Here is a 24,391-nt window from a genome sequence, read left to right as displayed (position 1 = left end):
ATATTCCATTGTGTGTATATACCATAGTTTCTTTATCCACTTAGCTGCATCAGGTTTATGCTGATTCCCAGTTTTCCAAGGAATCTCCATACTACTTTCCATATTTGCCGAACCAATTTGCAGCCCCATCAGCAACATATGAGTGTGCCTTTTCCCTCACATCCTCGCTAACACTTATTGTTGTATTTATTTAATAGCTGTATTTAATACCTGCCATTCTGACTGGAGAGAGATGAAATCTTAGAGTAGTTTTGATTTGCATTTCTTTAATTGCTAGAGATGTTGAACATTTTTTTTATATATTTGTTGATTGATAGTATATCATCTTCTGAGAAGTGTCTGTTTAGTTCCCTGGCCCATTTATTGATTGGGTAATTTGTTTCTTCAGTGTTAAGATTTTTGAGTTCTTTATACATCCTAGAGTTTAGAGCTCTATCTGATGTGCATGTGGTAAAAATTTGCTCCCATTCTGAAGGCTCTCTATTCACCTCAATGATTGTTTCTTTTGTTGAGAAGAAGCTTTTTAGTTTGAATTCATCCCATTTATTGATTTTTTAAATTTTATTTCTTGCGCTATAGGAGTTTTACTAAGAAAGTTGACATGATGGAATTTGGGCCTACTTTTCTTCTATTAGGTATAGGGTCTCTGGTTTAATTTCTAGGTCCTTGATCCACTTTGAGTTTTGTGCATAGTAGAGAGAGGGGCTTAATTTAATTTTGCTATATATGGATTTCCAGTTTTCCCTGCACCATTTGTTGAAGACGCTATCTTTCTCCAATATATGTTTTTGGCACCTTTGTCTAGTATGTGATAATTATATTTATGTGGGTTTGTCTCTGTGTCCTCTATCCTGTACCATTGGTCTGCAAGTCTATTTTGGTGCCAATACCATGCTGTTTTTGTTACTATTGCTCTGTAGTATAATTTAATGTCTGATGTTGTGATACCATCTGCTTCACTCTTCTTGATAAGGATCGCTTTGGCTATTCTGAGTCTCTTATTTTTCCAAATGAATTTCATGACGGCTTTTTATATTTCTAAAGGAATGTCATTGGGATTTTGATTGGGCTTGCATTAAATCTGTGTAGCGCTTTTGGTAGTATGGTCATTTTGATAATATTAATTCTGCCTATCCAAGAACAAGGGAGATCTTTCCATCTTCTAAGGTCTTCTTTAATTTCTTTCTTTAGCTTTCATTGTAGAGGTCTTTCATCTCTTTTGTTAAGTTCATTCCCAAGTATTTTATTTTTTTTCTGAAGTTATTGTAAATGGGGTGGTTTTCCTACTTTCTCTTTCAGAGGATTTGTCACTGATGTACAGAAATGCATTTGACTTATGGCTGTTGATTTTATATCCTGCTATTTTGCTGAGTTTATTTATTAGTTCTGGAAATTTTCTGGTGGAATTTTTTGGATCCTCTAGGTATAGAATCATGTCGTCGGCAAATAGTGATAGTTTGAGTTCTTCTTTTCTAATCCATATCCCTTTAATTTCTTTCATCTATCTAATTGCACTGGCTAGAGTTTCAACAACTATGTTAAATAGAAGTGGGGAAAGAAAGCATCCTTGTTTTGTTCCAGTTTTTAGAGGGAATGGTTTCAATTTTTCTCCATTTAGGATAATGTTGGCCTTGGGCTTAGCATAGGTAGCTTTACAATGTTGAGATATATTTTTGTTATCCCTAGTTTTTCTAGTGTTTTGAACATGAAGGGGTGCTGTAATTTGTTGAATACTTTTTCTGAATCTATTGAGATGATCATATGATTCTTATCTTTAAGTCTATTGATGTGATGAATTACATTTATTGATTTCTGTATGTTGAAGCAATCTTGTATCCCTGGGATGAACCCCACTTGATGGTGGCCCACTATCTTTTTAATATGTTTTTGTACTCAATTTGCCAAAATTTTATTGAGAATTTTTACATCTATGTTCATTAGAGATATTGGTCTGAAGTTTTCTTTCTTTGATGTGTCTTTGTCTGGTTTTGGAGTCACGGTGATATTGGTCTTATAAAATGAGTTTGGAAGTGTTTTCTCTTTTTCTATTTCATGAAATAATTTGAGGAGTACTGGTATTAGTTCTTCTTTGAAAGTCTTGTAGAACTCAGCTGTGTATCCATCCGGTCCAGGGCTTCTCTTGGTTGGTAGGATTCTGATGGTATCTTCTATTTCATTGCTTGAAATTGATCTGTTTAATTTGTGTATATCCTCCTGATTCAGTTTGGGCAAATCATATGACTCTAGAAATTTGTCGATGCCTTTGATATTTTCTATTTTATTGGAGTACAAATTTTCAAAATAATTTCTAACTATCTTCTGTATTTCTGTAGTGTCTGTCATGATATTTCCTTTTTCATTATGGATGTTAGTAATTTGAATTTTCTCTCCCCTTCTCGTCATTAGTGTGGCTATGCGTTTATCAATTATACTTATTTTTTTCAAGGAACCAACTTTTTGTTTTGTTAATTTTTTGAATTGTTTATTTTGTTTCAATTTCATTGATTTCAGCTCTGATGTTAATTATTTTCTGTCTTCTACAATTTTTTTTTTTTTTTTTTTTTATTGTTGGTTGTTCAAAACATTACATAGTTCTTGATATATCATCTTTCACACTTTGCTTCAAGTGAGTTATGAACTCCCATTTTTAGCCCATATACAGATTGCAGAATCACATCAATTACACATCCATTGATTTACATATTGCCATATTAGTGTCTGTTGTGTTCTGCTGCCTTTCCTATCCTCTACTATCCCCCCTCCTCCCTCCCCTCCCCTCCCCACCCTTCTTCTCTCTCTACCCCCCCTATTGACCTTCATTTCTCCCCCTTGTATTATTTTTCCCTTTCCCCTCATTCCCTCTTGTATGTTCTTTTGTATAACCCTGAGGGTCTCCTTCCATTTCCATGCAATTTCCCTTTTCTCTCCCTTTCCCTCCCACCTCTCATCTCTGTTTAATGTTAATCTTCTTCTCATGCTCTTCGTCCCTACTCTGTTCTTAGTTACTCTCCTTATATCAAAGGAGACATTAGGCATTTGCTTTTTAGGGATTGGCTAGCTTCACTTAGCATAATCTGCTCTAGTGCCAACCATTTCCCTGCAAATTCTATGATTTTGTCATTTTTTAATGCAGAGTAATACTCCATTGTGTATAAATGCCACAATTTTTTAATCCATTCGTCTATTGAAGGGCATCTGGGTTGGTTCCAAAGTCTTGCTATTGTGAATTGAGCTGCTATGAACATCGATGTAGCAGTGTCCCTGTAGCATGCTCTTTTTAGGTCTTTAGGGAATAGACCAAGAAGGGGAATAGCTGGGTCAAATGGTGGCTCCATTCCCAGCTTTCCAAGAAATCTCCATACTGCTTTCCAAATTGGCTGCACCAATTTGCAGTCCCACCAGCAATGTACAAGTGTACCCTTTTCCCCACATCCTCGCCAGCACTTGTTGTTGTTTGACTTCATGATGGCTGCCAATCTTACTGGAGTGAGATGGTATCTTAGGGTGGTTTTGATTTGCATTTCTCTGACTGCTAGAGATGGTGAGCATTTTTTCATGTACTTGTTGATTGATTGTATGTCCTCCTCTGAGAAGTGTCTGTTCAGGTCCTTGGCCCATTTGTTGATTGGGTTGTTTGTTCTCTTATTGTCTAATTTTTGGAGTTCTTTGTATACTCTGGATATTAGGGCTCTGTCTGAAGTGTGAGGAGTAAAGATTTGTTCCCAGGATGTAGGCTCTCTATTTACCTCTCTTATTGTTTCTTTAGCTGAGAAAAAACTTTTTAGTTTGAGTAAGTCCCATTTGTTGATTCTAGTTATTAACTTTTGTGCTATGGGTGTCCTATTGAGGAATTTGGAGCCAGACCCCACAGTATGTAGATCGTAGCCAACTTTTTCTTCTATCAGACGGCGTGTCTCTGATTTGATATCAAGCTCCTTGATCCATTTTGAATTCACTTTTGTGCATGGCGAGAGAAAGGGATTCAGTTTCATTTTGTTGCATATGGGTTTCCAGTTTTCCCAGCACCATTTGTTGAAGATGCTATCCTTCCTCCATTGCATGCTTTTAGCCCCTTTATCAAATATAAGATAGTTGTAGTTTTGTGGATTGGTTTCTGTGTCCTCTATTCTGTACCATTGGTCCACCCGCCTGTTTTGGTACCAGTACCATGCTGTTTTTGTTACTATTGCTCTGTAGTATAGTTTGAAGTCTGGTATCGCTATACCGCCTGATTCACACTTCCTGCTTAGCATTGTTTTTGCTATTCTAGGTCTTTTATTTTTCCATATGAATTTCATGATTGCTTTCTCTATTTCTACAAGAAATGCCTTTGGGATTTTGATTGGCATTGCATTAAACCTATAGAGAACTTTTGGTAATATCGCCATTTTGATGATGTTAGTTCTGCCTATCCATGAACAGGGTATATTTTTCCATCTTCTAAGATCTTCTTCTATTTCTCTCTTTAGGGTTCTGTAGTTTTCATTGTATAAGTCTTTCACCTCTTTTGTTAGGTTGATTCCCAAGTATTTTATTTTTTTTGAAGATATTTTGAATGGAGTGGTTGTCCTCACTTCCATTTCAGAGGATTTGTCGCTGATATACAGGAATGCCTTTGATTTATGCGTGTTGATTTTATATCCTGCCACTTTGCTGAATTCATTTATTAGCTCTAATAGTTTCTTTGTAGAGCCTTTTGGGTCTGCTAGGTATAGAATCATATCATCTGCAAATAGTGATAATTTAAGTTCTTCTTTTCCTATTTTTATGCCTTTAATTTCTTTCGTCTGTCTAATTGCTGTGGCCAGTGTTTCGAGAACTATGTTGAACAGAAGTGGTGAGAGAGGGCATCCCTGTCTTGTTCCAGATTTTAGAGGGAATGCCTTCAATTTTTCTCCATTCAGAGTGATGCTAGCCTGAGGCTTAGCATAGATTGCTTTTACAATATTGAGGTATGTTCCTGTTATCCCTAGTTTTTCTAGAGTTTTGAACATAAAGGGATGCTGTACTTTGTCGAATGCTTTTTCCGCATCTATCGAGATGATCATATGGTTCTTATTTTTAAGTCTATTGATGTGGTGAATAACATTTATTGATTTCCGTATATTGAACCAGCCTTGCATCCCAGGGATGAATCCTACTTGATCATGGTGCACAATTTTTTTGATATGTTTTTGTATCCGAGTGGCCAGAATTTTATTGAGGATTTTTGCATCTAGGTTCATTAGAGATATTGGTCTGAAGTTTTCTTTCTTTGAAGTGTCTTTGTCTGGTTTAGGTATCAGGGTGATGTTGGCCTCGTAGAATGAATTTGGAAGTTCTCCCTCTTTTTCTATTTCCTGAAGTAGCTTGAAAAGTATTGGTATTAGTTCCTCTTTAAAGGTTTTGTAAAATTCTGCTGTATACCCATCCGGTCCTGGGCTTTGTCTTCTACAATTTTTGGTATTGCTTGTTCTTCTTTTACTAGAGTTTTGAGATGTAAAGTGAGGTCATTTATTTGTTGACTTTTTCTTCTTTTAAGGAATGAACTCCATGCAATGAACTTTCCTCTTAGAACTGCCTTTGTAGTGTCCTAGAGAGATTTCGATATGTTTTATCTGTGTTCTCATTCACCTTTAAGAATTTTTAAATCTCCTCCTTGATGTCTTCTGCGACCCATTTTTCATTCAACAGCTTATTATTTAGTCTCCAGGTGTTGGAGTAGCTTCTATTTTTTATTTTATCATTGAATTCTAATTTCATTCTATTATGATCTGATAGAATGCAGGGTAGTATTTCTACTTTTTTGTATTTGCTAAGAGTTGCTTTGTGGCATAATATATGGTCTATTTTAGAGAAGGATCCATGTGCTGCTGAGAAGAAAGTGTATTCACTCATTGGTGGATGAAATATTTTATATATGTCTGATAAGTCTGAGTTATTTATTGTATTATTGAGTTCTATAGTTTCTTTGTTCAGCTTTTGTTTGGAAGATCTATTCAGTGGTGAAAGAGGTGTGTTAAAGTCACCCAGAATTATTGTGTTGTGGTCTATTTGATTCTTGAACTTGAGAAGACTTTGTTTGATGAATGTAGATGCTCCATTGTTTGGGGCATATATGTTTATAATTGTTATGTCTTGTTGATGTATGTTTCCCTTAAGCAGTATGAAATGTCCTTCTTTATCCTTTCTGATTAATTTTGGCTTGAAATCTACTTTGTTTGATATGAGGATGGAAACCCCTGCCTGTTTCCACAGTCCGTGTGAGTGGCATGTTGTTTCCCAGCCTTTGACCTTCAGTCTGTGGATGTCTTTTCCTATGAGATGAGTCTCTTGAAGGCAACATATTGTTGGTTCTTTTTTTTTAATCCAATATGCCAGTCTATGTCTTTTTAAAAAAATTTATAGTTGTATATGGACACAATGCCTTTATTTATTTTTACGTGGTGCTGAGGATTGAACCCCGTGCTAGGCAAGTGCTCCAGCCCCAGCCCTAATCTATGTCTTTTGATTGGTGAGTTTAGGCCATTAACATTCAGGGTTATTATTGACACATGATTTGTATTCCTGGTCAATTTTGTTTATTTTTGGTATTTAACTTGACTTGGTTTCTCTTTGCATTGGTTTTTCCTTTAGTGTAATACCTCCCTTTGCTGATTTTCATTGTTTTTTTTTTTTTCATTTCTTCCTCATGGATTTTTTTGCCAAGGATGTTCTGTAGTACAGGCTTTCTAGTTATAAATTTTTTTGTTTATCATGGAAGGTTTTTATTTCCTCATCAAATATAAAGCTTAACTTTGCTGGATATAAGATTCTTGGTTGGCATCTATTTTCTTTCAGAGCTTGGTATATGTTATTCTAGGATCTTCTAGCTTTCTGGATCTGGGTTGAAAAATCTGCAGAGATCCTAATTGGTTTTCTCCCTATAGGTAATCTGATTCCTTTTTCTTGTGGCTTTTAAAATTCTATCCTTATTCTGTATGCTAGGCATTTTCATTATAATGTGTCTTGGTGTAGATCTGTTGTAATTTTTGTACATTTGATGTCCTGTAAACTTCTTGTATTTGATTTTCCAATTTATTCTTCATGTTTTGGAGATTTTCTGATATTATTTCATTGAGGAAACTGTGCATTCTTTTGGTTTGAAACTCTGTGCCTTCCTCTATCCTAATAAATCTTAGATTTGGTCTTTTGATGTTATCCCATAATTCTTGGATGTTCTGTTCATGGTTTCTTACCATCCTCATTGTGTGGTGAATTTTATTTTCAAGATTATATATTTTGTCTTCCTTATCTGATCTTCTGTCTTCCAAGTGATCTAGTCTGTTGGTGATGCTTTCTGTTGAATTTTTTAAATTTAATTTATTGTTTCCTTCATTTCAAAGATTTCTGATTTTTTTTTTCAGAATCTCTGTCTTTTTTGTAGTAGTCTTTTGCTATCTGTATTTGCTCCCTTATCTCTTTGTTGGAGTGATCAATTTTTGCCTGTATTTGCTCACTTAGGTCATTATTTAATTTGTAGATCATTTTAATTAAGTACATTCTGAACTCCTTCTCTGACATTTCATCAACTGCGCTGTCCATGGGTTCTGTTATTGTAGTGTCTTGTTTTGTTTGGGGCACTTTCCTCCCTTGTTTTTTTATGCTGTGTATGTGTCTTCCTTTCTTGCAGTGCGGATCTGAGGTATTACAGTTTCTACCCTATAATCTTATGTGTCCCTGCAGATAACCTGTACCTCACCTTGGTGTTGGGTTTCTAGACCCTGCTGGTGTCCCATGGTAAATGCTACTGCAACTAATGGTGGTGGTGGCAATAGCAGAGGTAACTCAGGATAGCAGTGAGGATGTCCCAAGATGGATGCAGACACTTTCAGAGATGGAGCTGAAAAGGTGGGCTGCCTATTTGGAGATGCAGCTACCTCCAGGACCTGTCTGTTGTCCCAGGGTGGAGGTTACTGTGTGGGGAGGGCTATGATGATAGCTGCAATGTCCCAAGATGGAGGAGGGGTAGGCCTGGTTCCTGGTGTGGATCTGCTGGTTGGCAGGGTGGTCTTAGGCCTGTGGCTGGGATCTGGGGTAGGTCTGCTGGTTGGTTCTGGGGTCCAGTGTGGGTCTGCCAGTTGGCTGGGTGGTCCTTGGACTGACTTTAGCCTTGGATCTTATGCAGGTGGGTGGGGTGGTCCTAGGCCTAGGGCTGGGTTCCCGCATGGGTCTGCAGGTCAGTGGGTCTGTCCTGGGCTGGGGCCTTAGGGGCATCTTGATCTCAAGGTTCCAAAGTCATAGCAACAGCTGGTATTTTTGGTGGCCTTGCTGAACCTTTATCAGGTGAGCAGAAAGGGGTCAGTGGGGTAAAGGCACAGGCTCTGGATCGGACAGTGTCCAAGTCCCAGCCCCTCTGTGGACTGTCACTCAGGAAGTCACTCATTGTCAGGCTTCAAGCTCCTACCTCCAAAAATTGAATGGCAATGGTGCTTCTCAGGGCTGTTTTGAGGATTAAATGAGACAAGATTAAATGAGATGGTGCTAGACACGTTTCCAAGTCCTGGGCAGCACTAGAGAACATTTCAATAACTTTAAACTCATTTACTTCTCCTAACAACCCTCGAAGAGCGAGCAGTGAGATTCTTTCCCTTTTATGGCTCAGAGGAGGCAAATGACATAGCAATGTCATATATCTGTGAGAGGCAGAACCAGCATTTGAACATACGTGTGTGAATGCACAGGAAGCAGCCTGAGGGTGGAGCTGGGGTTCGATGGTGGAGAGAGATCCAGGGCTGATATAGACACCAGCTCTGCCACTCTGAGGAAATCAGTTAAGTTCTTTGGGCCTCAGTTTCTTCCTCTGTGGAATGGGAAAAATGCCAGTCCTGATTGTTGTTGTAAGAATCAAGTCTGAGAGAGACTCAAGGTGTTGGGCTATTGTGAAAAAAGAAACGGTGCAGGAAAACATCCTTAGACAGGCCTTTCTTTCATCGGACCTACACCTCGGGGCAGACGGCGTTTAGGGCAAACCTTGGGTACCCGGAGCCTGCAGGGGGGCACGTGGCTCCCTTGGGTTCCCAGGATGTGCTCCTCCTCTGCAGGACAGCTGTGTAGGACAGACGATGCAGCTGCTCCTGGTGCTCTGGAGAGTCCGCCAGGCCCCCCTCCTCTTGGGGGGTTCCACTTGTCGCCATAGACACCTGGGATCAGGTGCAAAGTGGCAGAGGCAGATGCTGACTCAACGTCCTGCGCCGAGGTCTCCTCTGAGGTCAAGTTCACTCTGTGGCTCTTGGAGCAGGAGAAATTATGAGGATGTCCCCAGTTTATCCTTGAGGACTCCTCCCACAGGGTTTCCTCTGGAGGATTTTGGGAAACAGGCTGCTGCCTGCAGGAGCAGCCTTGGCACCTTTCCCCTCCCCTGTGGCCATGCTCTGGGACACACCACCTCCTAGGGGCCTCCCACGGTGACTCTGGCCATGAGCTTTGCGTTGGCATGTTGGATGGCGGTGATGTGATGCAAGCCAAGACTTGAGAAAGACTGGCAGATTTTCGTTTGTACCCTTGTTCCTCTGTCATCACCATGAGCTTGTGCCTGGGTGGGCCTGTGGGGTGAGTGACATGGAGCTCCATCTCCTGCCACCCCACCAGGGGTTGTCTTAGGTCAGCTAATGCCCAGAGATGTGGGTGAGCCCACTCAGGACCTGCAGAGTCCCTAACAGACTGGAGGAGTGTGAGCCGACTCCACCCTGAGCCTGGAGATCTGTGAGCTAAGCAAAAGTTGCTTGTTGTCCTCCACTCAGGCCTGGGGTTGTTTGTTACACAGCACTATCACCTCAATAAATAGCTGATACAGATATGTTTTTTAAAAAATGCAACACTCTATGACTTTGATTGTATTTTGTCACATGATTCAAATTCACCTTTCTCTGCCTCTTTCTTTGCTCTTGAAGGTCCTGGCAGGAAACATTATTTTCCACCCATACACCCAGCCCTACAGACAGCTTCTGATGGCTCTACTCAATGAAATTCTGACTGGAGCAAACAGAAAATGCTACACTTCCCTTCTGTCTCGCTCTTCCTCTTCCTGTTCATTTATTTTAATAAAAATCCAATGCATATTTTAAATAAATGTCTTAATATATGTTTAAGACAAGCCCCCACCAGTGCTAAGCCAGACCACACGTCCTCAAGCCCAAGCCTCCCATGCCCAGGGCTTCTCCTCGCCATTGCTCTCCACCTTATGACCATGGGGACATGAGGCCCCGTGTTTCCATGGCATCATGCCTGTGCTTCTGTGACAATGCACTCGTCACTGTGATGAGGTGGTGAATCCCAACCAACTGGACTCAGATGTCCTCCTACTGGCCTCAGGATTTTGGGCAGGTTCCCTGACTCCTCTGAGGAACATGCAAGGTGAGGATAATGACGATGACAGTGGTCATCTCCCAGGGTTACCTGGGCAGGTTCAATGAAAGTGTACAACTCCCGGTTCGGCACCTGGCTGTAGTAAGCACTCACTATGCATCAGCTGCTTGCAATCGCGTGTGGCACCCTGGGAATCTGAAGTGCTAGCTGGCATTCAATACGCACCATGTCTCTATTGTCTTAAGTATTTTAGGTATTCTTTTAAGGCTCCTTGGGTGTTTATTTCATTTCAAACCTCATGGCAACTGTTAATGTAGATAGTGTTATTATCCCTGATTTGTAGATGAGAAAATTGAGGCACAGAGAGGTAGAATAACTTATCCAAGGCCACACAGCTAAGAGACCACCCTTATTGTCTTCCTTACACTTTTTTATAGTTATTCACCCATCTTTCTCATTGGTTGATCTCACTGGAGTGTGCAATGAATGCTTGCCTTCAAAGGCTTAGCACAGTGCCTGGCCCATAGACCCACATGGTGACAGAGGTTGCCAGAGGGTGGTCTGTGTCCTTGTGCTCTTTTCTCTCTTGGCATGCACCCCCTTGAGGGCAGAGGGCTGGATCCCCTGATCCCTGCACCTGCCTGCTACTGAATCCGATGGACAGATGGTGCCGTGAGGAAGAGGCCCGGCTGCTTCTCACTCTGGCCTCAGCTCTGGGCTGCCTAACGCTCCAGCTCCAATCAGGACACAGGAAGCAAACGAGGCTCTTAGCAGCCTCAGGCGAGTGGGGGGTGAACGGAGCAGATTGGTGTACACAGGAGTGTTTAATAACGCTATCACGCTACCCCTTCCTTGCGGAGCCGTTGTGACATTCTGCGTTAAAAAAGTGACAACCTTCAATTGCTGTGCATCACCCAGGTCTGGCATCGCAGAGCTTCCTGTCCCAGAGAGCTGGCATGTTCTGGCAGCCAACGGCACACAGGGATCGGGGACACTGATGGCTTTGTGCAAAAATATCCTCGTGGACCCTTTTCAGCCCTTTGTAGTGCGGTTGTTCTTCTGCTCGCTTGTCAGAAGCATAATTTTCATTAAATATTAAGAAGCTGTTTGTTAAAATAATGTCGCCATGGTAACCGGGTGGGGGAGGGGGCTAAGAAGTCTGGTGCGGCCCGAATCCCAGCATATTAATCAAGTGCTTGGTACTCTGTAGTGAGCGTCCCTCTGAGCCTCCTGGTGACAATGAATCTGGAGGATGTGATGGCTGGGGCGTTGTAGATGGCAATGGCAAAGACGCAGGCTCTCAGGAGGTCCTTGGAGCTGTGTTGTCTCTGCTGGACAAATGGACGGGTGGACTGATGGATGGACAAATGAATGAATGTCAAAACCAACATTTTTGATGTTTGTGCCTGAGCTCTTTCTTCCTTTTCTTGGTACTAGGGATTAAACCTGGGAGTGCGTCACCACTCAGCCACATCCCCACGCCCTTTATATTTTGAGACAGGATCTCACTAAGTTGCCGAGGGCCTCACTGAATGGCTGAGGCTGGCCTCCAACTAGTGATCATCCTGCCTCAGCCTCCTGAGTTGCTGGGGTTACAGGTGTGAGCCCCATGCGTGGCTCGTTGGAGCCATTTCTGACAGTTCTGGTTTTCAGTTGCCCTTTTATAGTAGAAAGGAGTTTTGCCAAAAAATTGGGGTGGGGGCTAGGGAATTAAAGGGGGAGGCAAAGATTTCTCTTGCTCTAAAGGAGAGCGAAAGGCAATGGCAGGGAAGCAAAGCAGGAAAGTCTGCAGCCCAACTGCCTGAGCCCTGTCTGGCTCTGCCACATCTCTGGGGACAGTGACCCACTCCCCCAAGCCTTGGTCTCTACATACAGAACACAGCCCACAGCTGTGTGTCCTTGCCTCTGGGGACTGGAAGATCAGAGGAGACGGTACTTGATCAAGTGCTACCCCATTTCTATCTCTGCTGGTGCCTGCACAGGGCCTGCTGCTGTTGCTGCAAATGTCACTAATGTCACCATGCAGGGAAGGTCCCGTGGCTTTGGTAGCTAAAGGCCCCACAGGGCTCTGGTCATCCAGGGCAGTGTCCAGACCAGGTCCAGGGGACACGCCACAGCCCAGGTGCTTTCTGAGGTCAGCACTGTGTTCTCTGAAGGACCAGAGGGAGGTCACATGTGATCTGTTGAGGTTTGGATACGGCATGAGCATGTCCCCCAGTGGGTCCTCTGCTGGAAGCCTGATCCCCATTGGAGCCCTGTCAAGGTGGTAGAACTTTAAGAGGAGGGGCCTAGTGGAAGGGGCTTAGGTCGCAGTGGCACTGCCCTAGGAGGACATTAACATAGTCCCCTCAGAGGCCCAGTGTGAGCAAGTTGTCATAATAGGAGCAAATGCCTAACTCTGTGTCTCTCTGCCTTCCTGTCTCACTGCGTGTCTCTTGCAGATGTGCCCCTGCCACTATGATGCCATGTGCCCACAGGCCCTCACTGGAGGCCAAACCGATGTGGCCACCTGATCTTGGACTTTCAACCTCTGAATTGTGAGCTTAATAAACTCTCTTTTTTACTCACTGTCCAGCCTCAGGTGTTTTGTTATAGCAACATGCAATGGATTAACACACCATCTCTCTTGTAATCTTGTTTTGTTTTTACAAAGCTTTTATAAATACAAAACCATTCTTCGCTCACCGGCCATACAAAGCCAGACCCAGTAGGCTGGCTGTAATAATGATATGATAAAACAGAAGAAAAAGGAAAGCAAAGTAAAGGAGATGTAGACAGTGCCTTTTTTCCACAAAAAGTAAGTCGAAGGGCTACTCCCTGGTTCTGGAGGGAGACACATCAGTACATTGTGACACTTTAGCATGCTACAGAGGAGCACCCACAGGTGGGACATCACTTCTGCAAAAATATATGCCACTGGATTTGTTTCACATGTGGTCTAGACACAGAGGCCTACCCCAAGTTCAATGCTTCCCACTGGGTCCCTTCTGAAAATTATAGCCACAGTAATCAGTCCATTATCTTGGGCGCTGAATGCCCTGCAGACTCTCACACTGTGTGCTGGTTTTGGTAGCCCCCCTTTCCCCAATGTTCCCACCCACCGATCTCAGTCCTTGTGGTCTGGCAATGCCTGGTGGGCATATGTGACCAGTCCTGGCCAATGAGCATGGTCCACCAATGCAGATGGTTCACAGGGGGACATGTGGCCTGGGTCTTTCAATCCCAGGGCATGCAAGGACCATTAGGGAAGCGAAATCCTCTTTCCATGGGAATAGCTGTTGGTGGCCACTCTGTCACAGTGTCAGTGTGGGAAACCTGCCTGAATGAGGCCCACACAGAAGCTCAGCCAGGGCTGCAGAGAGGACTCCCATTGTCATTGTTTGAGCCCAGCTGGGTGCCAGCTCAGACTTTCCAGTTACATGGACCACCTTTCTGTTTTACACTCAGGTCAACTTGAATTGGATTTCTATCTTATAACCCAAAGTCTACCGTAACCACATATCCACTAAGCATGGTTATCTAATAATTTCAGGTATTATCATTTTCTTGATCAAAAACTTTGGGCTCCAAAACACACGGAACAGGGTTTAGGGCAGGGTGACCAGGACAAAGCTTGAGACAGACACAAGGGATGGGTGAGATGCCATTTCTCACTTTTCTCTTCCTTTCTCCTGTAGCTTAGATACACTGGGTCCACTCGTAGGACGGGGGGAAGGAGCCAAGATCACCTCACATGCCCTTGAACTTGCACCTGACCCAGTGCCTGCCAGGGAGCCTTACATGTAGTCAGTCAGGGTGGATGAACGTCACGCCAGAGGCAGGTGGGATGTTGTAGCTCAGTTTCCTGATGGAACTGCTGCTTCTGGTCCTGCCTCCAAAGTGCTGATGCCACTCCAGGGCTCTGTCCCCAGCCCAGCTGTCTCCTGGCCTGAGCTGTCCCTGAGAGAGCCCACCCTCGGGCTCCCTGCCTTCTCCATGGGCCTGCTGTCTACCCTGAGACTGGCGATGCGAGGCCACACTGATTTTTCATAGGGCAGTAGGCTGGGAGGCTAGGGCAGGGGGAGGGGGATACAGTTAGGGAGAGTGACATATTTGAAGAAGTCCCAGGCGATCTCATTTCTTCCTCCTCTCCCTACCCCAGCAGGAGCACAGCCACCAGGTTGGCCATCAATGGCCTCTGTGCTGGTGACTCCCAAAACATCCCTCCCTCCCTGAGCTGGTTTCTGAGTTCCAGGGCTATGCAGGACGTCCCCACTAGGATGATGCCACAAACACTAATCCGAACTTAACAGCAATGCTCATGGTGGGTAACAGGCTCTCAAATGAGAGTATTTACTGGGTCCAGATGTAGTTTTTAACATTTTTATGTTAAATGGGTTGGGGGGACCAGGCCTTGCCCATGCTGGGCCAGTGCTCCCCACCAAGCTGCAGCCCCCGCCCAGCCAGACAGTTCCTAACGTTTTACATGTACTGATCCTAGAAGCCCTCTCAGGTTGGTAATGATAATAACCACTTAATTTTCACTATACAGAGGAACATCTGAGGCTCAGTGAAGTTAAACGACCCCTCCTTGTCCATGCAGCTGGCCAGGTAGCTGAGCCAGAACTTGATTCCATCCGAGGGCTCCTGAGACCACAGTAGCAGCTGGTCTATGCTGCCCTCTGCTCCATGCACAATCCACGGGCACGTGGAAGGCCACACTCCCAGGCCACCTCTCCATCCACCACGTTTTCTGTCTGCCCACTACTTGGTGAACAGGGTCATTTTCTCTTACGGTTCCCAAACCGAGCCTGGGTCTTGCTCTCAGTCCCCCCTTCCCTCCCCACCCAAGTCCAGCCAGGTGTTGCTCAGAATTGTTTCTGGAGCAAGCCCCCCTTTCCTCCACCCCTGCTGTGGTTGCCGGGGTCCAGCTGGTCATTCATTCCCTCTCTCCATCAGACCGGCTGCCACCCAGCCTCTGTCTCTGACCCTCCCTCCTGTTTGAGCCCAAGGCATCACACCTCTGAAAATCACCTCTTGCTTCCTGCAGGCAGTCTGGCCCCTCTCATGGCATCTGAGGACCTCTGGATTGCACCAATCCTCCTTGCCCACCTCAACCACCACGTGCTCCCACGAGGCTCTCCTGCCCCAGCAACCCAGGCTTCCTGACACTCCCCAAATGCCCATGCTCGTCTGCCTCTGTGCCTTTGCTGAGCTTCCTATCTCCCCTGTCTGCAGGAATCCTCCCTCCTCCAGGGTCTCTGAACTCGTGGGCAGAAGGAAACATTCATTTCTGTAGTAGGCAACTTGCCATCTTTTTGAAGCCAGTCAAGTGACCGTGACACACACACTGACTTCTGCATTTACTGAGTGGTTTTGTTACCACTTTTACTCTGTGCTAGGCACTGTCCTAGGCACATTCCAGAAACTCATAAGCTTTTATGAGTCTTCAACATAGTCATCCTGACTACCCTATGAGGTGGCCCATTTTATGGATGAGGAGACCGAGGCCCAAAGAAGTTCAATAACTTGTCTGAAATCACAGAACTAGCAAAGGGAGAGAAGAGATTCCAAGTCTGGCCCCTACAGCATGATCTTAAGGACTCTGCTTTATCGCTTCATGTTGGGTGGTAGAGACTGTAAGAGTCAAGAAGAGGGGATAAGGGCCTCAGAGGAAGCTACTGGACTTGCACTGAGTTTTGATATGATGCCAGGGTCTGCCCTGGCCTCTTGGTGACAGCTCCTCAGTGAGCCCACGCTGGCCATGCACTCTGGCCTCAAGGCCTCCTCTGCCCCATAGCCTCCCTCAGCTCCATCTCAGGAGGGAAGAGTCTGAGACTGTTCAAGGATGTTCAAGGATGAAGATAGAGACCCTCAAGGCCACCATGCTAGGAAGTGGAGCTTCAGTGGGGAGAAGGGAAGAGCGGGATGGGGACAGTCTCCTCTCTGCAGCCTGTGGAGCTGTGGGATGACTGCTGGGGTGGGGCCCCATGGGGGCAGGTGGGGACAGGGCCCGAGCTGCAGGGCAGTTCTGCTCTGGGTCCGGAAGAGAAGACCAAAGAGTGAGGGTGTCCAGCCTGGTGAGCCAGAGGGCACTGGGCCAGATGCTCCAGGTGGCTGGGATAAGGTCCGCACCTGTCTGTCACTCACCTTAGAATCCTAGCCCTCAGCCAAAACCCAGGGTCCTAATGAGGTCAGCTGTGCTTCCCAAGCCCTCTGCAGCCACCCACACCAGGCCCCGTGACCAGGGCACAGCTTCTCCAGCCTTGCTTCACATAGACTTTCTTTCTTTTTTCCCTTTTCTTCCTTTCCTCCCCCACCCCCTCTAAGTAGGGATTTGTTCTTTCTCCTGCAGATTCTCAAAGACTTAGACTGAGCGTGGAGCTCCATTTCAAAAGTCTAACCCATTTTTAAGGAGATCCCATCCTCTGGGTGCTCGCACACTCGAATCTGTTGGCATCAGTGTGGCACGAGCTCACCTTTCCTGTCCCGCCTTTCCTTGCTGAGGGAGTGGATTCGATTGCTGACTTGCCTGCATAGAAGGGACAATGAGGACATGGTCCAGGTGCCGCGCAGCCCGGTCCCTGCTAGAGAAACATTGTGCTGTGGGACTCACTGTGCGACAGACACTTTTGGCTTCTTTCATATCAGGACCCTGGGAGCCACTCCTCCCAGAAGACGGGACCAGAGCCTCAAGTTGGGGATTTAAATGGACATTTTCCACTGAAGAATCATCAGGAACAAAAAGGAAAAGCCCTTGAAAGACTAACAGGAGTCATTTGAAAACTACGTTGGTTTTTTCTTTCTTTTTTTTTTAAAAAATCAAACTGTACCAATTTTCTGGACCCTATTCAAAGAGCAAAGCTCACCTCTTATCTCATTTACTCTCCCAAACCACTCTACGAGATGTTATCTCCCCATTTTATAGATCAGGAAACTCAAGGAAAACTCGCTCTGGACTACCCTGCAGCACCACACACGCGTGAACTCTGGAAAAGCAGCTTCTCCGCAGCAAGTGCAGCGGAGTCTAATTCAATTTCCCTGGCCATTTCAGATGGAGGCCAAGCTGCCCACTGAATGATTTTCCACTTCAATAAACTCCCTGCTTTTGTGAGAGCATCAGTGCTATTCAGGCCAGAGTCAGTGGCCTGGAGGTACAGGTCAAGTATGCTCAGCTGGGGTCACACCTGCTCAGCACAGACCGCGGGGGCCCTCTCTGTATCAGTCCACTCACGGGGGCCAAGATGAGTTCCTGTAGGGAGAGGCGGCCAAGCGCCCCACGTGGGGAGGCCCTGGGAGGAAGTCTTCTTGCTCACTTGGGTTGGTCCTGAAGTGGTCCAGGTGAGCGAGGTTCGCCGGGCCTTGCCTCTCTAATCATCAGGAACAAAAAGGCTGATGGACTTAAAACCATGAAGAGTGGAAGCAGGAAGATGACCTTAGACACCACTTTGTCTAAGGATGGCAAAGAGTGGCATGTGGGTCACGGTCCTTTTTCTAGCCTCCTTGGCAGACATCGCTAATCCGTGGCGGCATCTCTGCAGCAGGGGTGCCTCAGCACAGTTCCCTGGCAGTCGGGGCCATTTGACCCTTTCATCCCTGCCTGCTTCCCACCCAAGGCAGAGAGAGGTGGTAGTTGCTTGGCAGATACCAGGAAAAAGAACCTGGTGTGTTTTTAGACTCCTAGGCATGGGGCTGGGCTTATGTCATGCACAATTTGGCCAGCACCACGATCTTATGCTCAGCTAGGGTCACAGTGAGATGGGGCAGAGGAGCCACAAGGGAGGCCCCTAAGCAAGCTAATTCTATAGCCCCAGGCCTTGTATTAAAGTAAGAAGTGTGACCTTGAGAGTGTTCCACGCAGATATAATTTATCTGAAATACAGTAAAAATCCTGGGGTGGTGGCTGCTGCTTCCTTCTGCCAAGGGAAGCATTGTTCTGGGAAGCCAGTGACAAGCTGTTCATCTTCTAGCCTTGGGGACAGCCAGACCTCCCTGGGGAAAGGGCGGAGGCTGATGTGGAGTGGGGACCCAGACCATACTGCTCAAACTCAAGTCTTCCACGGTTTTCCGTGTGTGGCGATGGAGTCTGTTTTTGTCTTCCAGTTTTCAAGACCACTTCTGAGAGGGAAGGATGTTGGCATATGGTGTCCTTGTTCACTGGGGGAAGGGGACATTAGAGATGTCGCACAGCTAGCAATAGATGGCAGAGCTGCCTCTGGCTTTGGACCAATGTCAGAACCAAGAGGGACCATCAGAGGGAGACTGCAGGAGAAATGGTGTCCCCGACCACAGTGTCTCTGCTGTAGAGAATGGGCTCAGAGTGGGCCCCTTGCTTCATCTCAGACCCAACACTGAATCTATCCCACAACTAGAAGAAGGGCTAATAGCCACTGAGTGCTCACCAGGTCGTAGACGGGGGCCAAGCAGCTTTATATGAATGACCTTCTTGAATCCTCACAGCCACTCTAGGAGATAGTTATTACCCCATTCCCATTATACAGATGAGAAAACCAACACACAGAGAAGCTGGCAACTTGCCTGAGGCCCCACAGCCAGTGGAACAGCCAGGACTTGAAACCAGGGTCACTGCCACTAAGCACAGACACCGCCTCCTGGAACTGCCTCTTGGATACTTTATCACCATGATTCACTGAGCACCTACTTGGGGTCCAGTGAGTGCAAGGACACAGCTCTGTCCTCGAAGCTCAACTCCTGCCTGAAGACTTGCAAGGACCAGCCAAGAAGAGACTCAGATTCCCTGTTGAGGCTTCCTCCTCCTCCTCCTCTTCCCCGCCCCTTCCCCATACCATTCAGGGTTCAGCTGCACACACAGCCCATGCACAGTAACTGTCAAACTCGATTCTCATCCAGGCTGCCAGCTTCTGAGAGAAAAACACCATCTCTGGCCTCCCACAGTGCCCTGCCCTCAGGGGCCTTTGGGAAGTATTGCTGCAGCTGACGGGGCAGGAGACCCAGACGCACAGCACAAAGGAGAGCCATGTCTCATTATTCACACCCTCCCCTGGGCCATGGGTGTCCCATTTGGATCCAGAGTACAATTTTTTCTCACGCCCAGTGGGCCGGGTTTTGGGCACAAGTTCCTGCCCCTGCCAGAGGGCCGCCACACCCTCAGTGACGTCATGCTTGTGGTCCACCCGCCTGTCTGGGTCTCCGCGCTTTGCCTCCTGGGGTGTGGGTGGTGGGTGCTCTTGCCACACCTTCCCTGGCCTTTCCTCCTGGTCTGTGTGGCCTGGATCTTGGGCCCAATTCTCAATGGTGCAGCTGGCTGGTAACTCTGTGGCTCTGGTATGGGAGGGAGCACCCTGAGCCTCAGCAAAACTCCCGTCATGCTTTGCAAGTTGCCCGCCCATCATGGACATAAGGTGTTAGCTCAGGGGCAGCTGGCCAACGGGTGTGAGGTCACTGGAGAGACTCAATGGTCATCTCATCCCGCGGCTTCTGCAGCAGAACCTGCCACGGAGAGGCAGCACAGAGAGAGGGTGGGTCATTCAGCAGCCTTCCTCCTGCCTGAGTCCTGGGGCTCTCAGGGCTCCATTGCACACCATGGAGCCAGCTATCTCCTTCTCTGTTCTGAGCCTTGGCTAAAGCTTCTCTGAATACAATTCTAAGCACACGCCTTCTGGATGGTGAGTCTGAGCTGCTGCCATCAGAGCAGAGAAAGGACAGCGCAGACACTTGCAGGCTCAGTTCGCTCCTGGGGAAGGACTGACAGGAACCTAGCAAGTTCCAAGGGACTGGCCCCGGGATCCCCAGCACAGTGCTGCTCCCAGTGCACGTGGGCGGAAAGTGTCAGGGCTGCGTGCGGCCAGCTGCCTGTCCCTTCCTCCCATCCCTCTCCTCTCCCCTGAGACCCAACCTGTGACCACCCACAGACACACCACTCACCATCTCGTGTGGCTTACATCCTGGGAACCTCCTTCCAGCTCAGCTCCGAGAGCAGCCAGTGTGTGGGGACCTGCAGGAGAAGGACTCAAGGTTAGCAGCAGGGCAGAGCACCGGGTGGCCATCTCTCTTCCCAGCAGGACTGAGTCACTGGGAGACTGGGGTCAAGGTGGGAGGATAAAAGGAAGACGAATGGGGATGAGGACCGAGCTGCTCATTAAGCCAACCTCAAAATCTCTGGGCTTTGTGGCGATTCTGAGACAGGGAGAGGAGGCTTTTCAGGAGAGCGGAACTGATGGGGAAACTGCGTGGGGTGGGCCGGGGGCCCTCTTTGACCTCACTCAGTGTCCCGGGAGTCGCCCCTGCCTGCTCCCAGCAGCAGGCCACACGTGGTTCCGTTTGGATGAGGGCTTAGGGGGAGCTCTATGCTCAGGGCTCCAGTGGGAAGGATGCTGAGGCCTTAAAACAAAAGCCCCCCAAGCGTGTTTATATCCCCAGAGACTCCTGCCAAGCTCACCCCGTGTGCTTCCATTATCCCTCGGAGAGCCGGAAACTGGAAGAACAAGGCGAGTGCCGGCCTCTGAGGATGTGTCCCCAGCACGGCGAGTTGAGGCCTGAGCCCTGGAGGCTCCACGGCCAGCCAGGCAGAGGCCACCTGCGGGCACGTGTGCGGCAGCAGCCAGCAGCTGAAGGCTGGGGCTCGCTCCCTGCACCCAGCCACCTTCAAAGCAAACCTTGTTTTTTTCTGGTTTCCTTCAGAATTCTCAGGTGAGTCTATCCATCCATCCCTGCTCTCAAAGATGCACTGTTCGGAATGGCGGGGGGGGGGGGGAGATGGTGTTCACTGTGTAGCCATCGGGCACTGGGCTCTGGGCATTCAAGCTGGACTCTGGTCACCTGGGAGCTCGAGGGAGGGGCAGGGTCCCAGCAGGGACTGCATTTTAACAAGACCCCCTGTGACTCCTGCACGTTCAAGTCTTAGAAAGACTTAGAAAACGCTTCTCCTCCACTAACTAATCAGCTTCCAACTTTTAAGGGATGTGTCCTTAGCCCTATCTCACAGTTGAGAAAATCATAGCACAGAGAGGATAAGTGACTTTCCTGAGGTCACAGAGCTCTCTGATAGTTTGTGGCTGCTATCCTTTGATTCTATCTCCAGAGGTATGACTAGAGTAGTCCTGTTGATCCTGATGGGGAGAGGGACATCACAACAAAGGTTTCTGATGCTCCTGATTACCGTTACTCACCTCCATATATTCTTGTGACACACTTGGTGTTAGGTGGGTATAGTATATAGACTTACAAGAGGAGAACGTACTACAATTGACGGGTGAATGACCGGTGTCCTTCTCAATGCCAGCTAGGGCTGGGGATGCAAACTCAGAGGCAGAGTGTTTACCTAGCACTGTGATACCTCGCACTCTATTACCAACTGGTCTTCTTTGTTTATTAGTTATTAATACTGTCTCGCAATATAGCATGCTCTAGAGGTCAGACTTGGAATCTCATCTCCCTCTTTGCTAGTCCCGTGGAAGGGGATTTGCCCCAGGTCCTCTGGAGGGGCAAATTAAAATTATTAATGTTCGAGTATCTCATTTAAAATGGCAAAGTATTTGTAACATAATCTCTGCAATCCTCTCATATACCGTCATCTTTAATTACTTATAATACCTTATACAATGTAAAAGCTATATATAAAAAGTCTGTGCATGTTCATTACAGATAAATGCATTTTCCAGCTGTGGCTGGTTGAATCTGCGTGTGCAGACCCTGTGGATACAAAGGACAACTGGACGTTATTTACACTCTTGCACTTGCTTCCGGAAAGCGGATTAGCTCAGCTAGGGCAGTGATGTCAATGAAGTGTGAGTGTCGCCTTGGTGCGTAGACAAATGTCCAGCACATTAATGTTCTGTACCACCAGATACCAGCAGCTGGGTGTAAAGTGACTGACTCTGCTGCCCACATGCCACCTACTCCCTGGCCTTCCCGTGGCTCACTGTGACCACATGTGGTCTCAGAAGCATTGCTGCTCAGGTCTCCCTCATCTCTGTGTAGAGACCATGCTGGACTGTCCACCTTGGCCCCATTAGCAAAGTCTGCAACTGCTCTTTCACTTTCACTTCTGGGGAAAGTATCTGTCCACACCTGCCTTCGCCTGCTCCAGTCACCGTCTACCATGTTTCCCATTTTTGTTTTCTTTAAATATTGCCCCATGGTTATACAGGCCCTGAAATTGCTGCTGTATTTCTTTCTTTGTTTGATTCAAAATTTAATGGGCCATTTTAATGGGTTGCTACCCTCCCCAGGACTGTGCCTTGTCACTGACTTGGTTGTGTCGTGTCTGTTGCAACCCTGTTGTCCCCCAAAGTTTTGATTTTTTTAAAATTTTCATAATGCAAGGATGTCTGGGATCACACTACATCACTTCACAGCAGAAATGCCTGCAGAGTGGAAGATACAGGGTAGGTACCAACATCTATAAAGGACTTCAATGTATAATGCATAGCTTTTAAATATTGACTATGTTGATATTAAATATTGAATGTATTAAATATTCAATTAATCATTTATTGAGTACCTGAACATATCTGATTTTGTGCTAAGCACCAGACTGACACTGAAGATAAAGCTCAGTCCCTACCCTTAAGGAATGGTATAAAAAGGGAGAAACACAGCAGATTGTGAGAAAATATAACGCATCAGGAGGTGGCCTGGGTAGGAGCATCTACCAGATGCCTCCTGTGTCTGCAGAGGTCAGTTCTTCTCGCCCGGCTTGCTGAGGCCCTGGAGGTCTAGCCCGCCCTTCCCCCACCCTACCTTGCCCTGCTGTGTCCTGGCTTGCTGGCTTCTTCTCAGTGCCCTGTCCTGTGCTCTGTGCAGTTCCAGGGCTGTGCTAGGCCCTCTCCTGAATACTGTCCTCGCTCCTCCCACGGGCACCAGCTTCCCCTGCAGGACCCACAGCGCTAACACAGTTGAAGTGCTCAGGACCACTGCGAAAGCAGGTGCGTTAGCAGCTCTGATTACTCACGACACCTGTTATTATCCTCAACTGACGAGGCAGCCACTTGGGCACAGAGGAGCAGAGCATCTGGCTGGGGCTGCACAGGGAATGATTCTCGGAGCTGGGGGGTTTATCCTTGAACCCGCAGGGCACCATCCCCCAGGGGCAGACATCTGGTCCCTGTCAGCCTGGGGGACATGCACTGGTCTTGAACACAGGAGGCCAGAATCTGGTCCTGCTTCTCTCACATGCTTGTTCTGTGTCCCTGGCTGGTCACTTCCCTCCCAGGGACTGTGGAGCCAGGGGCGCTCCACAGAGCTGCCTCCCCGTGGAGAGGAGCCACTGCCTCAGAGCAAGCCCTGAAGCCCTCCCTCTGGTGTGCAGAGCAGCAGCTCATCAGGAGCTTTGCAAATGAATGAAGGGCTTTTTAGGCCCCTGGAGCTCCCAGCGTGCACACTTCCTGTCTTCCTGGCTCAAGACTCTGCACCAGAAAGCACTGGCCCCCAGAGCAAAAGCCTAGTGAGGAAAAATCTGCGGGTAGCACTTCCCCCACAGATTCCCCCCTTTCCCCTTGGCTAGTCTAAGCCTGTTGAGTTGCTGGAGAGCGGAAGGGGGAACAGGGAAGCTACTTAAGGGCTCCCAGAAGTCAGCTCCCTCCCAGGGCCACCCCGCTAGGGAGGGCACTCCATCCTGTCTTCATCAGCTAGCAGGCCAGCAAGAAACTCGGATCTAGTAAGCAGGTCATTATGTCCTGAGGTGACAGCATCGTTTTGGGGGTTTTAGTGATGAGGGAGCCCCATACTCTGGCTGGAGCTGGGAACAAGAGGAAAGTCAAGGTCAAAAAGGGTGAAGATATAAAGCCATCTGTGGAGTTTGGGCTTAGTTGTCCCTTTGCAAGCTGAATGGGCCATCTCTACTTCCTGTCTGCCTTCCAGACAAGATTTCCCCTTGGTCACTAAGAGCAGCCTTTAATTCCAAAGAGTATCACTAGCAAGTGGCCAAGGGTAGCCGGCACCACCTGAGTACACGCTCTGTGCCAGGCACTGGGCTGGACTTGTCTTCTCTCTTTTCCATTGCAACTCTGAGGAGCAGGTACTTATGTACCCATTTTAGAAATGGCAAACCTGAATATAAGGGGTGAACTAAGTTACCCAGAGTTACAAGGGTAGGAAGTCCAGC

General features: G+C 46.9%; 1 protein-coding gene across 2 annotated transcripts in view; it reads right to left on the bottom strand.

Annotated features, from left to right (window-relative positions):
* Zhx2 (zinc fingers and homeoboxes 2) overlaps positions 1-24,391 on the bottom strand; it is a 163,815-nt gene that overhangs the window by 76,929 nt on the left and 62,495 nt on the right. For both annotated transcript variants that reach the window (XM_046464601.2, XM_046464600.2), the window contains exon 2: positions 20,212-20,281. The gene's annotated coding sequence lies outside the window, so the exon portion shown is untranslated. The remainder of the gene's footprint in view (positions 1-20,211; positions 20,282-24,391) is intronic.

This window comes from Marmota monax, unplaced genomic scaffold, assembly GCF_021218885.2.
Source record: "Marmota monax isolate L192 unplaced genomic scaffold, Marmota_monax_Labrador192_F-V1.1 WCK01_AAM20220418_F8-fsc00003, whole genome shotgun sequence".
NCBI classification, from domain to species: Eukaryota; Metazoa; Chordata; class Mammalia; order Rodentia; family Sciuridae; genus Marmota; species Marmota monax.
This window is presented reverse-complemented; position numbering and strand designations above follow the sequence as displayed.